Raw genomic sequence first — 16,330 nt, forward strand, 5'->3', positions numbered from 1 at the left:
AAAACTACAAAAACCACAAGTTAATTTGTCCGTGGAAAAACTGTAATTTGTGAGGCAGGTGCGGCTCAGTCTGTTCTGCAGGCCAGAAACCCCAGATCTCAGAAAATAACTTGCAGATAGGCGTCATCTGTAATTATCTTTTAGCTCACACTTGAAAAAAAAATCACTTTTTTGGCCCACATGTCATTTATAGAAATGTTTCCCCTCCAGAGAAGCTTCAAGACATACAAATCCTCGGTTTTTAATAATAATTTGTGGATAAAAAGTTCAATTATCTCATCAGAAATACTTAAAATTACATCTGCTCCCTCTCCATCACCGAAAATCTAGTCTTTATGAAAAGACACATGAAACAGCTGGACACAAGATGTCTCCGTCCTCACTGAAAAAGGAGTTTTCTGTGTGTGTAAGAGTGGGTGTGTGTGGGTGGGTGCACTGCAGGCTTCAAGTTTTCACATCAGTCTTGTGTGAGTTATATATTGAACCACAACTGGTTTCTATAGTTGTGATGTCACAGCGCCGTGCCTGGAAATTAATGTCTCAAACTTTAGCAGCAGATTAAAATAGTCAAACAGAAACTGTGTCGCGATACCTGAATTTTAACCTTCAAAACAGTTCTGTTTTTTTATGACTTAAGTTCACTGATTTTCTATTTTTCAACAACACCAGACCACCTCAAAATGAGAGGAAAAAAAACACCAGCCAGAAAAAATTAAAATAACAGGTAAGGATTGAAGCAAATGTGACACGTACGTGGTTTGCAGAAACATAAGCCCCGTCTCCACCAAACACTGTCAGTACAGCACCTTTGGACCCAGCAGTAACCCTTCAGACATGGTACCTAGACCCTAGTGTTTCCAGCACAGACAGTGCTCTTAAATGTGGGCGGGGTTGTTGTCACTCACTGCTCCGTCCAGCACTCACTGTATTTCCTCCTTTATCAGTCTGCACCTGGTTTATCGTCCACAGAACGAGGCTGCACGCCCACATTTTCACAACAAAACAGAACAGGCTGCAGTGAGAGTCTCTCTCCATGGGATATTTAAAAATAGCAGCTTTGTGCATTTAGTCCTTCTCAGGCAAGCTCAGGGGTTTAGTGTTGCCGTAGCCCACAGGAACGATGCTCCGTGACGCCTTTTGTTTCTCCAAGTGAGGATTAGAATATATGCAGCTCACTAAACACCTGAAGATCCACTCATTACTAAAAGTGTGCGTCATATAAAAACTAAAGTGATGGTCAAAGTTGTCACAGTGAAATTTAAGGTGTGCTGATGGATTCACATCATCAACTCATGCGTTAACGTTCCACCTTAAAAGTTGCCGGCAGTCGGCCCAGTGAATGAAGTTATTTTTTCTCAGACTCCAGCTGCTGTGAGAGGCAGCAAAACATCCTTTCATTTTATAGTTACAGTTTACTAATAAAACTCTCCACAGTATGAACAGTGGTTACATGAGCCTCAAAACCAGACACAACTCAGCCCTGAGCAGAGTGACCGTCCTCTACTGACCAATCAGACTGCAGTGTTCACAGCTCCACCTTTTAGTACCAGATCTGTGTGCTAGGTACCCCAACAGAGGGGGGACCAAACATGGGGACGCTAAGGAACGCTTCTGTTGGTACCATCCACAACTTTTCACTGTGGAAACAGAAAAAAAGCAGACTGAACTGCTTGGTTGCTGCTGGTGACTGGGTGTTTTCATAGCTTATGTACTTCCAATACTATCAAATGTTTGATTAATGGAGATTGTATTGTTTAAAACATGTGGTATGGAAAAAAGATTAGATTGGACAGGGCCTTTGACGTGCTCTCACTACTCTGGATTTATCTGACTTCCTTCTTGTGTTGTAAAAGTGCCAAACAAATTAAGATTACTAATGTCGTGACTCTTAATCACTCTTAATATCTCATTACACCTAAATTGACTCACATTAGCAAACACAGCTGGAGATGAAGAGCCTGATCGCTGCAACAGTCTTATCACTGAATCCATTATTTCTTCACCTGCAGGCCTCAGATAACCACTTTCATGGGCAGCTCTTGGAATGATTCATTGATTAGACGATCACAGTGACTGTTATCATTAATCATTTGTTATTTAACACGCTATGGCTCCAGATGTTTCAAATGTGAGGATTTGCTGTCATATTTCCACCAAAATGAAACAGAAATTTCCAAATTAATTTCCATGAAACTGGGAAGAGAAAATGTACATTTCCACTCACGGGACACAGCTGGGATACTGGCAGGGCGACGGGGAAATTACATAAGGTGAGGGAGGGTGAGCGACGGCCGGACTGGTCCTTTTCTCTAAACAGGAAGCTGCCTCATTGTGCCTCGAAAGGAGAGGGATATCCTTGAGAAAAAACACAGATGAAGTCACTGGTAGGAATTGACACACAGAGGGGAGCTGTGACTGCAGAGTGACGCGCAACAAACACTCAGAGCAAATAATCAACGACTTACTCATTTCCCCAAAAAGGTTGTACTGATTGTGTTCAGCACATGATGAGGCCGCGTAATTTTTATTGAGAAGCTGCTCTTTCCTGGTGGTCGTAACCCTCTGAGACACCACACAACTATTTTTGTCCACACACAAGTGGCACACATCAAGATGACTAATTTGAGATGCAGATAGTGTCACGTCAGCCCAGAGTAAATGTTGGCATTGTATGTTCTTGCAAACCTTGGGTACGTTACATTTGGATGTTATCATGTAGCAGATAAGCTTTGACTTCAGGTTTCTTTGTGTCAGCAACGTTGTGGACACGTATGGTTAGGTTTGGCACAAAAAACAACTTGGTTTTGGTTAGGAAAAGGTCAGGTTTGGGCTTAAAATACCCAGATTTTGGGGCACTATCCAGGCAGGAAACGTAGCAGTGTCTCAGTGAAAAACAACTGCTCTTGTTGGCACTATCCCAGCAGGAAACGTGGCGATGTCCCAGTGGACAGACACTGATGTCTGGGTAAAAAAAAAAACTACATTCAGTGGTACAATCCCCGCAAGAAATGTGGCGATGTCTCTGTAAAAACCAACCACTTTTAATGGCGCAATCCCGGTTGGAAATGCAGGGATGTCTCAGGAAAAACAATCGCATTTCATGGCAGAATCCCTGCAAGAAACGCAGCGATGTCTTGGTCAAAAACATCCTCTTTTCGTGGCACCATCCAGACAGAAAATGTAGCAATGTTTCAGTAAATAAACAATCGCTTTTGGTGGCACCATCCCGGTGGAAAGACACCAATGTCTGGGTAAAAAACAACTACATTTCGTGGCACAATGCCAGCAAGAAACGCAGCAATGCCTCTGTAAAAGATAATCAAATTTCGTGGCAATGTCCCCAGTAGAAAGACACCAATGTCTCAGTAAAAATTAACCGCTTTTGGTAGCACAGTGCCAGCAGGAAACGCAACGTCTCTGTAAAAACAGCCACTTTTTATGGCACTATCCCCGGTGGAAAGGCACCGGTGTCTGGGTAAAAAAACAACTGCTCTTGGTGGCACAATCCCGGTAAGAAACGCAGCAGTGTTGCGGTAAAAAACACGCAGCAGTGGGACCAATAAAAACAACCAGTTTTGTTGTTTGCTTGTCTCAAACAGTGATCTTCCCTTTTCATCACATTAGAAACGTCAATATGAAATGTGTGAAACATAGATATTTAACTTATTCAGGGTTTGCAATAATGTACAATGCCAGCATTTTCTTGTGGCAGCTGAAGAAGTATTTCTAGTTGTAAATATGTAGTAAACATTGTGTTTTGGTTAGGTACGTATTCAAACTTTATAAGTACAGAGTGTGCAGGGGCTCAGAACATAATGATGGAAGTATACGCTGTCTATTCCCATGACTGCTATGTCTCACAGGTTGCTGGGTTGATAACATTTGTTTACAACGTCGGTGCTAAACGCGACCTTTATTACCACTCGAGAATTGACACAAAGACCTTTAGGAACACCTCAGAAAAATGATCTTCTGATATGGTATCAAAAACTGTTGACATTTGGAGATTTCTGTAAGAACTGCATTTTCAGCAGTGGGATGGTGAGCACTTCTGTTCTGGAAACTGCTGAGAAATCCCCTTATAGTGGATATACCTCTAAAAACCAGCAACCCTCTGAATGCTTGAGGCCTCCAGTTTGTGGCTGTGGAGCTTCACGAGGCTGTGATTATCCTGGAGGTTACTATAGGTCATTTTGTACTGTAAGGTTAAGTTTCCAAAACTGTCTGATGACAATGACAAGGCTACTATGGGGGCTAACGTCATCACGCATGAATACATCTGGACTCATTGAATCAAGAAGAGTCTCTGCTTTCCAGTTAAACCCAATTTATGCAATTCCAAAACTGTTTAGTGACTCTATGTGAAGAAATATTCAAATACGCCATTTTAAAAAATGGTAAAAATACCACATTTATACTGTATGAAGTTCACCAAAAACTGCGTTGGTCTATCATAAAGTGGGCGTGTCTGTAAAGAGGAGACTCGTGGGAATCAACAGAACACCCTGAGGTGCAAATTCGAGGAACCACTGTGAAAATGGTTGTGCCAGTTTTTCCCTTGCCAAAATTTAGCCTAAATTTGAGACATTATTTAACCTACTTCTTGACAGGCTAGCATGACATGGTCGGTACCAATAGATTTGGTTATCTAGATCCACGATACCACTACCTTCATGCTAGCTAGCTAAAAAAAGGAGTGTGCAACAGCCTCTTAAATGGAGTAGTGTTAGCTGAGATAGCAAGTGGTCCTGTGGGTCTCTTGTACCCTTTTTACACCAAAATTAGTGCATGTACGTTGGTTTTTAAATCATGTCAAAACCCAGTAAAACTAGCCGATAGACTCTTTTCCCATTGCCAGTGGACCACAGCTGTGTACGCGAGTACTCCTTTCTTTTTGTTTTACTTTTTGTTTGTTTTAATTGGTGTGTAATGTCACAGACAGGTCGGAAAACAGGGTCAGTGAACAGTAGAAAGCAGCATGGAGGCCAGTGGAAATGTTACAGCCGTTACGTCCTTTCTATATCTCGTACTTATTCAGTCTCTCTCTCTCAAACTCGGCACAGACTAATTCGGAAAAATGTTTGAGTGCTGCTTGGGCGGAGACACATGGCATATTCTGGTGACCTGCTGTTGCATCTCGCCAACAAAGGCACTAAAATCATTAGCCCCTTTTACACTGCCAGATTTTCCGTGAATGTTGGGCCGTTTTGCCGGCAAGCTGCGAGCGTTTAGACACACAGAGCCAGATTGGCGCGTTGATCTGAGGCACCCAAGTTTCCGCCTCGTAGGGTAGACATATTGTTGGAACCTTTTTGGTTTAAAAAGACCGAGGCCGCCTTCTACAACAGGAGGGGCTGTTGATCACTTGTGGGAGGAGCTGTTGATGACGTCGCACGTGTGAGCCACTGGTGGTGGATAAACAGGAAACAGCTGATAGCAGGAATTAGCGAGCAGCTAGTAGCAAGAGGGAAACACAAACCTGACAGACACTGTAAAGATGAGCAACTGGGGAGACAAGGAATTGCGCGCCCTCCTTGTCCTCGCAAACGAAGAGGCCATTAACCGTCAGATGACGGGGACGGTGAAGAACGGGCCGACTTATGAGAGAATCGCCGAAGGACTGACCAGCCGCGGCTTCCCTCCCACGTCACTGTTTACGTCACACGCTGAGCTACACGTTTTGTTACTTGCTCACGCCCCCCATTGCCCCGAAAAAGACACATTCTGTATAAACAAAAGTAGGTAGGCGGCATTTTGCTGCACTCCCTGATTTTGTTTTTATACTGCCAATGCTGAAAAAAGACTGATTGGGCTTTCCTGCAAATTTGCACAATTCCTATCTAAAAAGGGCTAGAGCTTCACCCTTGGTGTTGAATTTCCATTACTGCCGATAGAAGCCGGTCGGAGCTGGAGCCGATAAATACCTGTCACGACTGCAGAGTCATTTGACCAGGGAGTGAACTGAGGAACCAACTTTTTGGGTTCTGAAATAATTTTATTTTGGCTGAAATGCTCAAGACAGTTCAACAGAGGGGCACAAACTGAAACTGAACCGGTTCCATGTTGGTGGAAAACGGGTGTGAGGTTTACCTTTTGTTTTAAAGTAGTTATTTTCTCCAGTTCTTATTTTAGCTCCAACAGCTCCTCACCACACCTGCCTGTCTGGGATTTAAGAGTCTTCCTGGTCACGGTTTAGTGGCGCTCCCTGACTCATCTTGTTCTACCGTCCCTCCGCTCCCTGGGGCCCACCCAAGTGAGGCTGACCTGCTCTTGTCTTTGCCAGGCCTGTCAGCCGAGCAGCAGTCAACCCCCCGCAGTGACACCGTGACGAGCTCTCAGCGTGCTGCCCCTGATTAGTTAACACACAAAGACATGACAGCAGGACTCTCTGCTCTGTCTTTTCTTTCTTCCCACAGTGGGGATCTGCTCTGTCTCCTTCCCTCAGGCCACAGCTACACTTTTAGACGAGTGGCCAGGCGGGACCCACCCAGTCGTCTCGCTGCCTGGGGGGTGGAGGGCTCTCTGTATTCAGCATGTTCTGTCCGACACTCCTGGCTCTGGGTGATTTTTCCTGTGACGTTAATGCGCTCGCAGAGAGGAAGTAAAGTCAGTCCTGCTTTTGTCATGATAGCCCGCTTTAGATTTACTGCTGCTTGTGTTGTCTCCTTCTCGTGTCTGGCTGCTGTTTGTCAGTGACTGATGAGCTGCTTGAGTAAATAATAATAATAAAGTTGATTCTCTTGTTGGGGCAGTGGTCCTGCACCCTTTCTTCTTACCTTTTCTAAAATAAAAAGTTTAATAAACTTTATTAGAGCTTGTTTGGGTTTCACAGGCTTTCAAACCTGTTGCATGTCTCTGCTCCGAGGTGTTAGTGGTGGCCCATATAATGCAGATTCACACCTCATCTGCGATTCTCACCTCTTGCTAACAGCTTGAAACACACAGCCTCTGTGTTTAATGTTATTTCTCAGGGACAATAGAAAGAAGTCACACCTTTGTAATTCAAACAATCAATTGTTAATGCTTTTTTAGCTCCTGAACATAGAGAGTCAGGGTGTGCTTTGAGTCAGATACTGTCATCTGAAGTGGGAGCAAGTCACACATTTGCAAGCAAGACTCAAGTTACTGTGGTGAGAACATAGACTGTATAAAACCACGACGGGAGCCAGCATATCACCCATTGGTTTGTTGCTTCACGTTTTGAACCCGGATGTCTAAACAGAACTGGAGACAGCGTTGGAGGTGGGAACTTGTTCACTCCTGTGAGAGTTGGAGTGAACAAGTTCAACTGCCATGTATAAAATTACACAGATGATTGACGTTGCTTCCACAGAACAGAAACACTACAGACCTGTGGCAGTCATGCAGCTAACTTCCATGTTGGCCCTCTGCTAACTTGAATGGGAACAAAATGATTTCTCTTTTAGACTTTCAAATTGTTATTGGATCAAATGGATCAAATCCTGATAGTGAGACAAGTCATTTAGTGCGGGTAGCTGCTCAACAAAGTGTTTCCATTGATTTACAGACACTTCTTTCACTTTACAAATCAATAAGAAAAAGTCTTTTTGGGCCTAATGGTGTCATGTGACTTGGATGATGTAATTCCTCAGTTTAGCCACTAGATGCATTAGCCCCTTTTCCACCGCAGGAACTTTTATCATTTACCTGGGATTTTGAAAAACCTCAGCACATTTCCACCGAAATTACCTGGGGAAAAACTTTCCCTCACCACCAAACTTTCCCTGAAAAAAGTTCCTAGTAGCGGGGTAGGACTTTTCACATTACCCAGAATTCCTTGGCTGTGCTGAAGAACGCTGCTTGGTGGAACACACACTTGCAGCATTCCGCACTTCCTGTTATGGGCAGCCGCTGCAAACTTTATTTCATTAGTGTTTTGATTAAGGATGGGTACTGAAACCCGGTACTAAATTAGCCCTGGGGCTAAATTATCAAAGACCATAGTATTGAGAGGCGCTAACGGTATCGGTTCTTTTGTGCTGGTGCTGAACTCCTCCACACACACACACATATACACGCCTACACGACACGGTAACCGGTGAACAGCTGAGCGGCCATGGTGGAAGCAAAGTGAAGATAACTTGAAAATGACTCGAGTTGATGGCAGCTACACTCGTAACTGTAAGTGACATTAACCCTTAGTGAGTAAGAAGCCAATACTTCATCAATACATGTGCTCAGCAGCATGAACACATAAACATGTAGACAGTGATATTCAATATGCTCCGTCCAGTCTCTCATCCACCGACACTAACGTTATGTCTTACACACACACAGCACGCTAGTTCAGCTGATAGTAAATTGTTACTAATAAGCTCAAATGACAGCTGTCTGTATGTAGACTAACTTAGTTTGACACTTATCTTAAAATACTTTTAAACTGAGCTGCTGGCTGAGACAAACAGCCCCAGCTCTCTCTACACCAGCACGTAACCAGCCAAGCTGGCGGAGCCAAATACAGGGCACTCGCTCAATCATCTACGTCATCAGCCTGATTTGAATAAATTTTCCAGAACTTTGAGGTGCGGTGGAAACGCAAACCACACAGATTAGCTACCAGGAATTATTTTACCCAGGTAAATAAATTCTTGGTAATAAAAGTTCCTGGAAATGTTGGTAGAAAAGGGGCTTCTAGGCCTGTTTCCACCGCAGGAACTTTGGGGTCATTTTATTGGGCCGGGGCCGTTGGTGCGTGTCTCCACCCCAAGGACAGAGTTCCGGATCTTTTACAGGGGTTAAACAAGTCAGAACTGCCCCGAAAAACTCCTGGGTGGAACTTGGGGTTTACTTGGTGCTGATTGGATATACTCAAGGCGGGATGTGACGTCAACAGAAAGCAACAAAATAGCTGGCATTTTTAAAACTCAGTAGACGAGGAGTCGTAAGAAGATTTCTTTGTTGTTCTTCTTCTTTGTTTGCTTCTTTGCTGCGTCGCCCCGGTCAAGATGGTCGTGCAATGATTACGTCACATCCAGAGCCTGGTAACTTTACAGGAACCTTCCTCCTACTCCGCTCTCTCAGTGGAGACACAGCGGTTGAGAGGGCTGAGCGAGAGGACGTTCCTGTAAAGTTCCTGCCCCCCAATAGTACCAGGAACTTCTTCAGTGGTAACAGGCCTATTGTCCTCAAAGGGCAGTTCCTGTGAGCCTGTTTTGAAGCCTTGAGTTTGGCATTTTTACATCGCCATCTTGGATTTTTGGAGCAAGACATGACCATATTTGGATGAGAGGGTGGAGTCATTAGCCCTTTTTAGATAGGAATTGTGCAAATGTGCAGGAAAGCCCAATCAGTCTTCTTTCAGCATTGGCAGTATAAAAACAAAATCAGGGAGTGCAGCAAAATGCCGCCTACCTACTTTTGTTCATACAGAATGTGCCTTTTTCGGGGCAATGGTGGGCGTGAGCAAGTAACAAAACGTGTAGCTCAGCGTGTGACGTAAACAGTGACGTGGGAGGGAAGCCGCGGCTGGTCAGTCCTTCGGTGATTCTCTCATAAGTTGGCCCGTTCTTCACCGTCCCCGTCATCTGACGGTTAATGGCCTCTTCGTTTGCGAGGACAAGGAGGGCGCGCAATTCCTTGTCTCCCCAGTTGCTCATCTTTACAGTGTCTGTCAGGTTTGTGTTTCCCTCTTGCTACTAGCTGCTCGCTAATTCCTGCTATCAGCTGTTTCCTGTTTATCCACCGCCAGTGGCTCGCACGTGCGGCGTCATCAACAGCTCCTCCCACAAGTCATCAACAGCTCCTCCCATTATGGAAGGCCGCCTTGGTCTGTTTAAACTAAATATGTCTACCCTACAAGGTGGAAAATTGGGCACCTCAGATCAACTCGCCAATCCGGCTCTGTGTGTCTAAACGCTCGCAGCTTGCCGGCAAAACAGCCCAACATTCGCTGAAAATCTGGCAGTGTAAAAGGGGCTAGTGTTTGGCAAGCTACTTGGAAATTGTAGTGAGCTTAGCAACCAGCTACTGCACATCAAAATAAAGCTTCAGTACATTGATGCTATAACCACAGAAATGTAGCCGCTAAGCTACGAGAAAATGGCAAAAATAATTTGCTGCTTGAAAATCTACTTTTATTTTTTGACTTTATGTCAAATCAGTGTTTCCTCAGTGATCAGACAAACAAATAGGCAGCAAAAATCAGTCTGTTTACTCTAAAATAACAGACTTAAACTAAACCTCTTCTTTTTTTGGAGATTTTATTACATTGAACATGACATCATCAGTCGGCCTCTGCTCCTCCTACTTAATGCATTTCTCTGTGTCGGCGTCTTGCAGTCGGCTCTGTCAGTGATTCACAAACAGAACCACAAAGTATATTTTTCTGTCAGTTAAACCATAATAAATAAAAGACAGTGATATAAACAATAAATATAACAGCTAAATGAAAACTTTTCTTTTTTGGGGACATTAGAACATGAACATGTCCTGCAAATTACACATGACGTCAGTATGTCCCTCTCAATCTCCTCTCTGTCCTCTGTCTCTCAGCTCTTTTCTCGGCCTTTGTTGTGTCTATTTCTGTTTTTTTTTCTCCGTTTCATCACTACTACAAATGCAGCTGTAGACAGTATCTCACTATCACTATCCTCATTCATATTTTACGAAGCTACAAATTATATTCAGCCACAAAATAAGTCTGAAAAGCTGCAAATCAGAACAGAAGTACAGAGTTGTTGACTAGAGATGATACACTGTCTCATCTAGTTGCATTGGTGTGAATCGGAAGGTTTTTAGAACGTTGTAGAACGGCACGTTGCCAGTAGTTGTCTGTTTCAACTCTTCTCTTCACCAGTCTTTGGTCTGACCTGGGCTTTAAGTCACGTTAAGTCATGTGACTCGAGTCCCTGACCTTGTAGTTCATACGCTGGCTTTGTAGTTCATTCAACCCCCTTTTTCTTACCAGAAGAAAGAACATTTTCGGATGAGGTGTCAACCATGAACTCACAGTCACATGAGGGTGTAGTCACTTCTCGTTTTGAAAGTGTTGAGTTTGATGTCTTGACAGTGAAGGTCGACTCGAGGTCACAGTTTGTGTTTGTATGTTATCCACGGTGATTGGAGGAAAAAAAAACGCTGCACCAGAGCCTGTTTTAAAAATAGGGGAAAACACAGGAACTCTAATGTAGTGTCCAGTGCTGTTGTGGCTGCCAGAGATTTATGGGAATCCTCGAAATAGCCAGCCTTTTGTTGCTTTTCTGCCACACTGCTTCATGTGCAGCTGTGCCGGGCAGCGACCTCGCTCTGAGCTCCTAATAAGGGGAAATGGGAAGAACATACGTTAATGCTGGATATGTTTCTTTTCCATTGCTTCCAGGCCAGCTAGCTGTACCTGACTCTGCCTGATGCAGTCTCCAGTCTCCAGCTGCTCCGTCTGCATGTTTGTTGTCCCTTCTTTTATTATCCAGCAGCACTCAGGGCCTAGTAGTGAAAGCATTCGAATTCAGATCAGATTGCGGCCTGAAAGACCCGAGCATGGCACCGTTTCTTCTGCTTTTCATTTAATTGTGTTTTCTCTATCATGCAAACAGATGCTAATCTTTAAAAAATGGCTGTAAAAAGTGACATTAACATACAGTATGCTTTATGTAGTGGCTCTGTGGAACGTGTAAATTCTTTCTTCAGAGCTGCCCGTCTATTAGCGTTTCTCTCTGATGCAGGCCTCGTGTTTTTACAAGGAAAACACACTTGAAGTTTTTTCTTTGTGACAAAGCCAGACAATCTTTATAGAGACAGAAAAACGCTCTCATTTATTCCCCTGATTTAAACAAAGATGTTTTTTTGCTTTATAAAATCTGATCCCGAGTATTTTTCATAAGAGTCAGGACGCGGAAAAAGCTTTGTTGGTTGAAGTGGCTAAAGTCAGTGGAGGTTTTCTGGTCCAAATAAACACAGGAAGAGGCTGCCCATTCGGGACCGTTTTGATTAGACTTAAACCGAGCATATGTGGATGTCAGTTGTGTCTATATGCAAACACAAACATCCTCATTTCCGATGTGAACCTCTCAGCAGTTCTCACTGTCGCTGCCTTTGAGCTCGGGCTGCAGCCGTGCTCTTTCCATACTGCAGATAAATGATTGTTTAGTCGTTTTCTGCTTATTCATGACTTTGTCTCAGCTCACTTGCAGATGTGTTTATTAGAGCCCACGATGGCATCACTGAAATTGAATCCCACAAGTATCGCAGAGCTGTGTTTAGGTTGACCGCTGAGCTCTCTTGGCCTTCAAAGAGAGGGAATAGACTTTGTATTTGTTATTAAAGGAAGATGGTTCAGTCAGCACTGTTGGCACAGAGTCCGTGGCCTCATTATTCAAAAAGCCGCTGGTTCTACCATTTGAGTTTTCACTAAATTGCTTTAGTCACATTCACTGGCATGAAACTTTGGACTTGTTTTTGTGTTTTGTTTTTGTTTGTGGTGACTCTCTGTACGGCCCTCAGGAGCTTTTCCTTTCTTTAATGGGCTAGTGCAACTAGTTTGAATATACGAGAAGATCCAAACCATCCTCCCAACCCAGTCTCCAGAGTAAATGTTGGCATTTTACGTTTGTGCAAACCACGGAAACGTTACATTTCTATGTTTATTATGTAATGAATACATTTAAACTTTATATTGCTTTATGTTTCAGCAATGCTGTGGTTAACGTGTGGTTAGGTTAAGGCTAGGGGTCAGCAACCTTTACTATCAAAAGAGCCCAAAAAAGCTCTCAAATAATCTGCCTGGAGCTGCAAAACACATTTGAGTCTCATAATGACGGAAACAGTAAGTCTAAATTTACCCCTTACCTTTTCCAATAGGTCTAAATGAGCATTTATTAATATGTTTTACCACAAGTTGGCTACTCTACAGCAGGGTAGTTATGATTGTTTTGTACTTAAACTTTAAAGGGTTGGTGGTAAAAGGAAACAAATATATCCATTCATTCTAGACTTTTTTTCAATCTCAAATCCGTAGCTAGTTTAGCTAGGGAGATCCAAGACAAGCCATTGCTGTTGAGGTACAACAGAACATTTTTTGATTCAGTGTATAGGCTACACTTTTTAAAATGTTAAAAAATAGCCATTTTTTACTGGAAGCCACTGGAGAGGGGCAAAAGAGCCGCATGTAGCTTCAAAGCTGCAGGTTGCCTATTACTGGTTTGGGCACAAAAACCACTTCATTATGGGAAAATATAATGTTTCAGCCCAGTTTTAGGGGCACTGTCCACACTGGATACATAGCAATGTCCAGGTAAAAAGCAACCACTTTTCATGGCACTATCCTCACTGGAAAAACACAGACAGACCACTGAAACATACTTGCATTTGGGGGGTTGAACAGCCACAGATCGATAAACAGTCATGTCTGGGGGCCAGAAAGCAGCTGGAAAAACAGCAACAGGTCCCTAAATCCCCCCTCATGTGTGGAGGCTAAACATTCCGCTGGAAAAACAGTGACAGGTCCCTAAATACCCTCTCATGTGTAGGGGCTAAAGATGCCACTGGAAAAACAGTGACAGGTCGCTAAAAACCAGCCAGGTTTGGGGGCTAAAAATCCCCTGGAAAAACAGTGACACGTCTCTAAAATACAGACATGTATGGGGGCTAAAGATGCCGCTGGAAAAATAGTGACAGGTCCCTAAAATACAGACACGTATGGAGGCTAAAGATTCCGCTGGAAAAACATTGACAGGACCCTAAAATACAGACATGTATGGGGGCTAAAGATGCTGCTGGAAAAACAGTGACAGGACCCTAAAATACAGACATGCATGGGGGCTAAAGATGCCACTGGAAAAACAGTGACAGGTTGCTAAAAACCAGCCAGGTTTTGGGGCTAAAAATCCCCTGGAAAAACAGTGACAGGACTCTAAAATACAGACACTTATGGGGGCTAAAGATACCACTGGAAAAACAGTGACAGGTCCCTAAAATACAGACATGCATGGGGGCTAAAGATACCACTGGAAAAACAGTGACACGTCGCTAAAAACCAGCCAGGTTTTGGGGCTAAGAATCCCCTGGAAAAACAGTGACAGGACCCTAAAATACAGACATGTATGGGGGCTAAAGATGCCGCTGGAAAAACAGTGACACGTTGCTAAAAACCAGCCAGGTTTTGGGGCTAAAAATCCCCTGGAAAAACAGTGACAGGACTCTAAAATACAGACACTTATGGGGGCTAAAGGTACCACTGGAAAAACAGAGACAGGTGGCAAAAAAACAGCCAGGTTTGGGGGCTAAAAAGTTGCCAGAAAAACAGTGACAGGTCACCAAAAACCAGCCAGGTTTGGGGGCTAAAAATCCACTGGAAAAACAGTGACAGGTCTCTAAAATACAGACATGTATGGGGGCTAAAGATGCCGCTGGAAAAACAGTGACAGGTCCCTAAAATACAGACATGCATGGGGGCTAAAGATGCCACTGGAAAAACAGTGACAGGTTGCTAAAAACCAGCCAGGTTTGGGGGCTAAAAAGTTGCCAGAAAAACAGTGGCAGGTCACCAAAAACCAGCCAGGTTTGGGGGCTAAAGATGTCGCTGGAAAAACAGTGACAGGTCCCTACAATACAGACACATATGGGGGCTAAAGATGCCGCTGGAAAAACAGTGACAGGTCCCTAAAATACAGACACGTATGGAGGCTAAAGATTCCGCTGGAAAAACAGTGACAGGTCCCTAAAATACAGACATGCATGGGGGCTAAAGATGCCGCTGGAAAAACAGTGACAGGTCCCTAAAATACAGACACGTATGGAGGCTAAAGATGCTGCTGGAAAAACAGTGACAGGTCCCTAAAATACAGACATGCATGGGGGCTAAAGATGCCGCTGGAAAAACAGTGACAGGTCCCTAAAATACAGACATGCATGGGGGCTAAAGATGCCACTGGAAAAACAGTGACATGTCGCTAAAAACCAGCCAGGTTTGGGGACTATAAAAGTCGCTAAGAAAAGCGGGGCTGTCCATTGAGAAGTTGCTACCATGGCAAGGACATTGGTTAGGTAGCGTAACCATGGTGTAACCCTAGCCCCAGAGTATAAGCCTAGCTGTAGCTGTCATTATTTCAGTCTGTGAAAATTTCACGTAAGTTAATTGTAACATTTTGGCTGCCTAAAAAAGTCTTGTTCATGTTTGGTTGTGCTAAAAAACCGTCTAGGGAGTCGGATATTCCATTTTCCCAGTACGTACATTTTGTTTTAATGGTTGTAAGACTGTTTTTTGAGAGCTAAAACTAACAATATCATTAGATTTAGCATAGTTAACAACAGCTGTAAATGCACCATGCTAACCAAGCTAGCAGCTAGCGTTAGTGATAGCTCCACCCTCTTGTCCAAATATAGTTGCTTCTGGCTTAACAATCCAAGATGGCAACGGTCAAAATGCCAAACTCGAGGCTTCGACAAGGGAGTCCACAAACCAGTAGGTGATGTCACAGTAGCTACGTCTATTATTTTATACGATCTTTCCTATATTAAAAGTCCCCTTTTTCTTGATTGTCTGTTTGATCTAGACAATTGTTTTTTGTTCCTTTTCATCTACACTTTGTGTTGTATGATAACAAATTGATTATTTAAAGCGCTGTTCTCACTGACTTGCATATCCTCGAATAAATAAACTAAAAAACACAGCAATATTCAGCTGATCACAGCGTGTTAGTGATGGCAGCTACGCTCCTCTTTGCTTCCACAAACCATGGAGGCTTTGTTTCCCGTCATGTTGGGCTCCATTTTTCAGAGGTTTTGTTCTCTCTGTCTCCACATTCCCCATTTTAACATTTTACCCTCCACCCTTCACCCTCTCCCCGTCCTACATTCTCTGATAAACCCCAAAAAGGCTGCAGGTCAGCTGTGATAAAGAGGCATTCTTTCCTAACAGTCTGTGAGGTTGTGGGGATTTTCATGTCAAGAGATCACATGATCAGTTTCAAAACCAAAGTTGAGTGAAGTTGAAAATGTTTGATGGTCAATCTGAAAACTTTTCTTTAATCCAAAGAGGCTGACATTGAGTGGTTTCCACAGTGACGACATCCTTTACAGAGACTGTCATTTACATTTCACTGGCTGCCATGCCGTGGTCACTGACGGGGCTACCTCATACTTCAATACATATGTATTTTTTCCACATTAGCTGTTCGGGGGGTGAGATGTGAACGGGCAGTCTTATGAAAGCTTGTTTTGTTCATAAAGCAGCGGTTTGGGATGAGTTCATCTTGGAGGACAGAGTGGAAGAAAGAGCAAAGGAGCGTTCCCACATCGGGGAAGGGAAAGGGGGCAGAGCAGGGCGGGGGAGGGAGGCATGTGTGACGGGCTGCATTGTGGGGGTGAGTCATGA

General features: G+C 43.7%; 1 protein-coding gene across 1 annotated transcript in view; it reads left to right on the forward strand.

Moving 5' to 3' along the window:
* The window catches only part of kri1 (KRI1 homolog), a 602,835-nt gene that overhangs the window by 42,363 nt on the left and 544,142 nt on the right, over positions 1-16,330 (forward strand). The gene's annotated exons all lie outside the window — the stretch shown is intronic.

The sequence above is a fragment of the Epinephelus fuscoguttatus genome, linkage group LG19 (assembly GCF_011397635.1).
Source record: "Epinephelus fuscoguttatus linkage group LG19, E.fuscoguttatus.final_Chr_v1".
Taxonomy (NCBI): Eukaryota; Metazoa; Chordata; class Actinopteri; order Perciformes; family Serranidae; genus Epinephelus; species Epinephelus fuscoguttatus.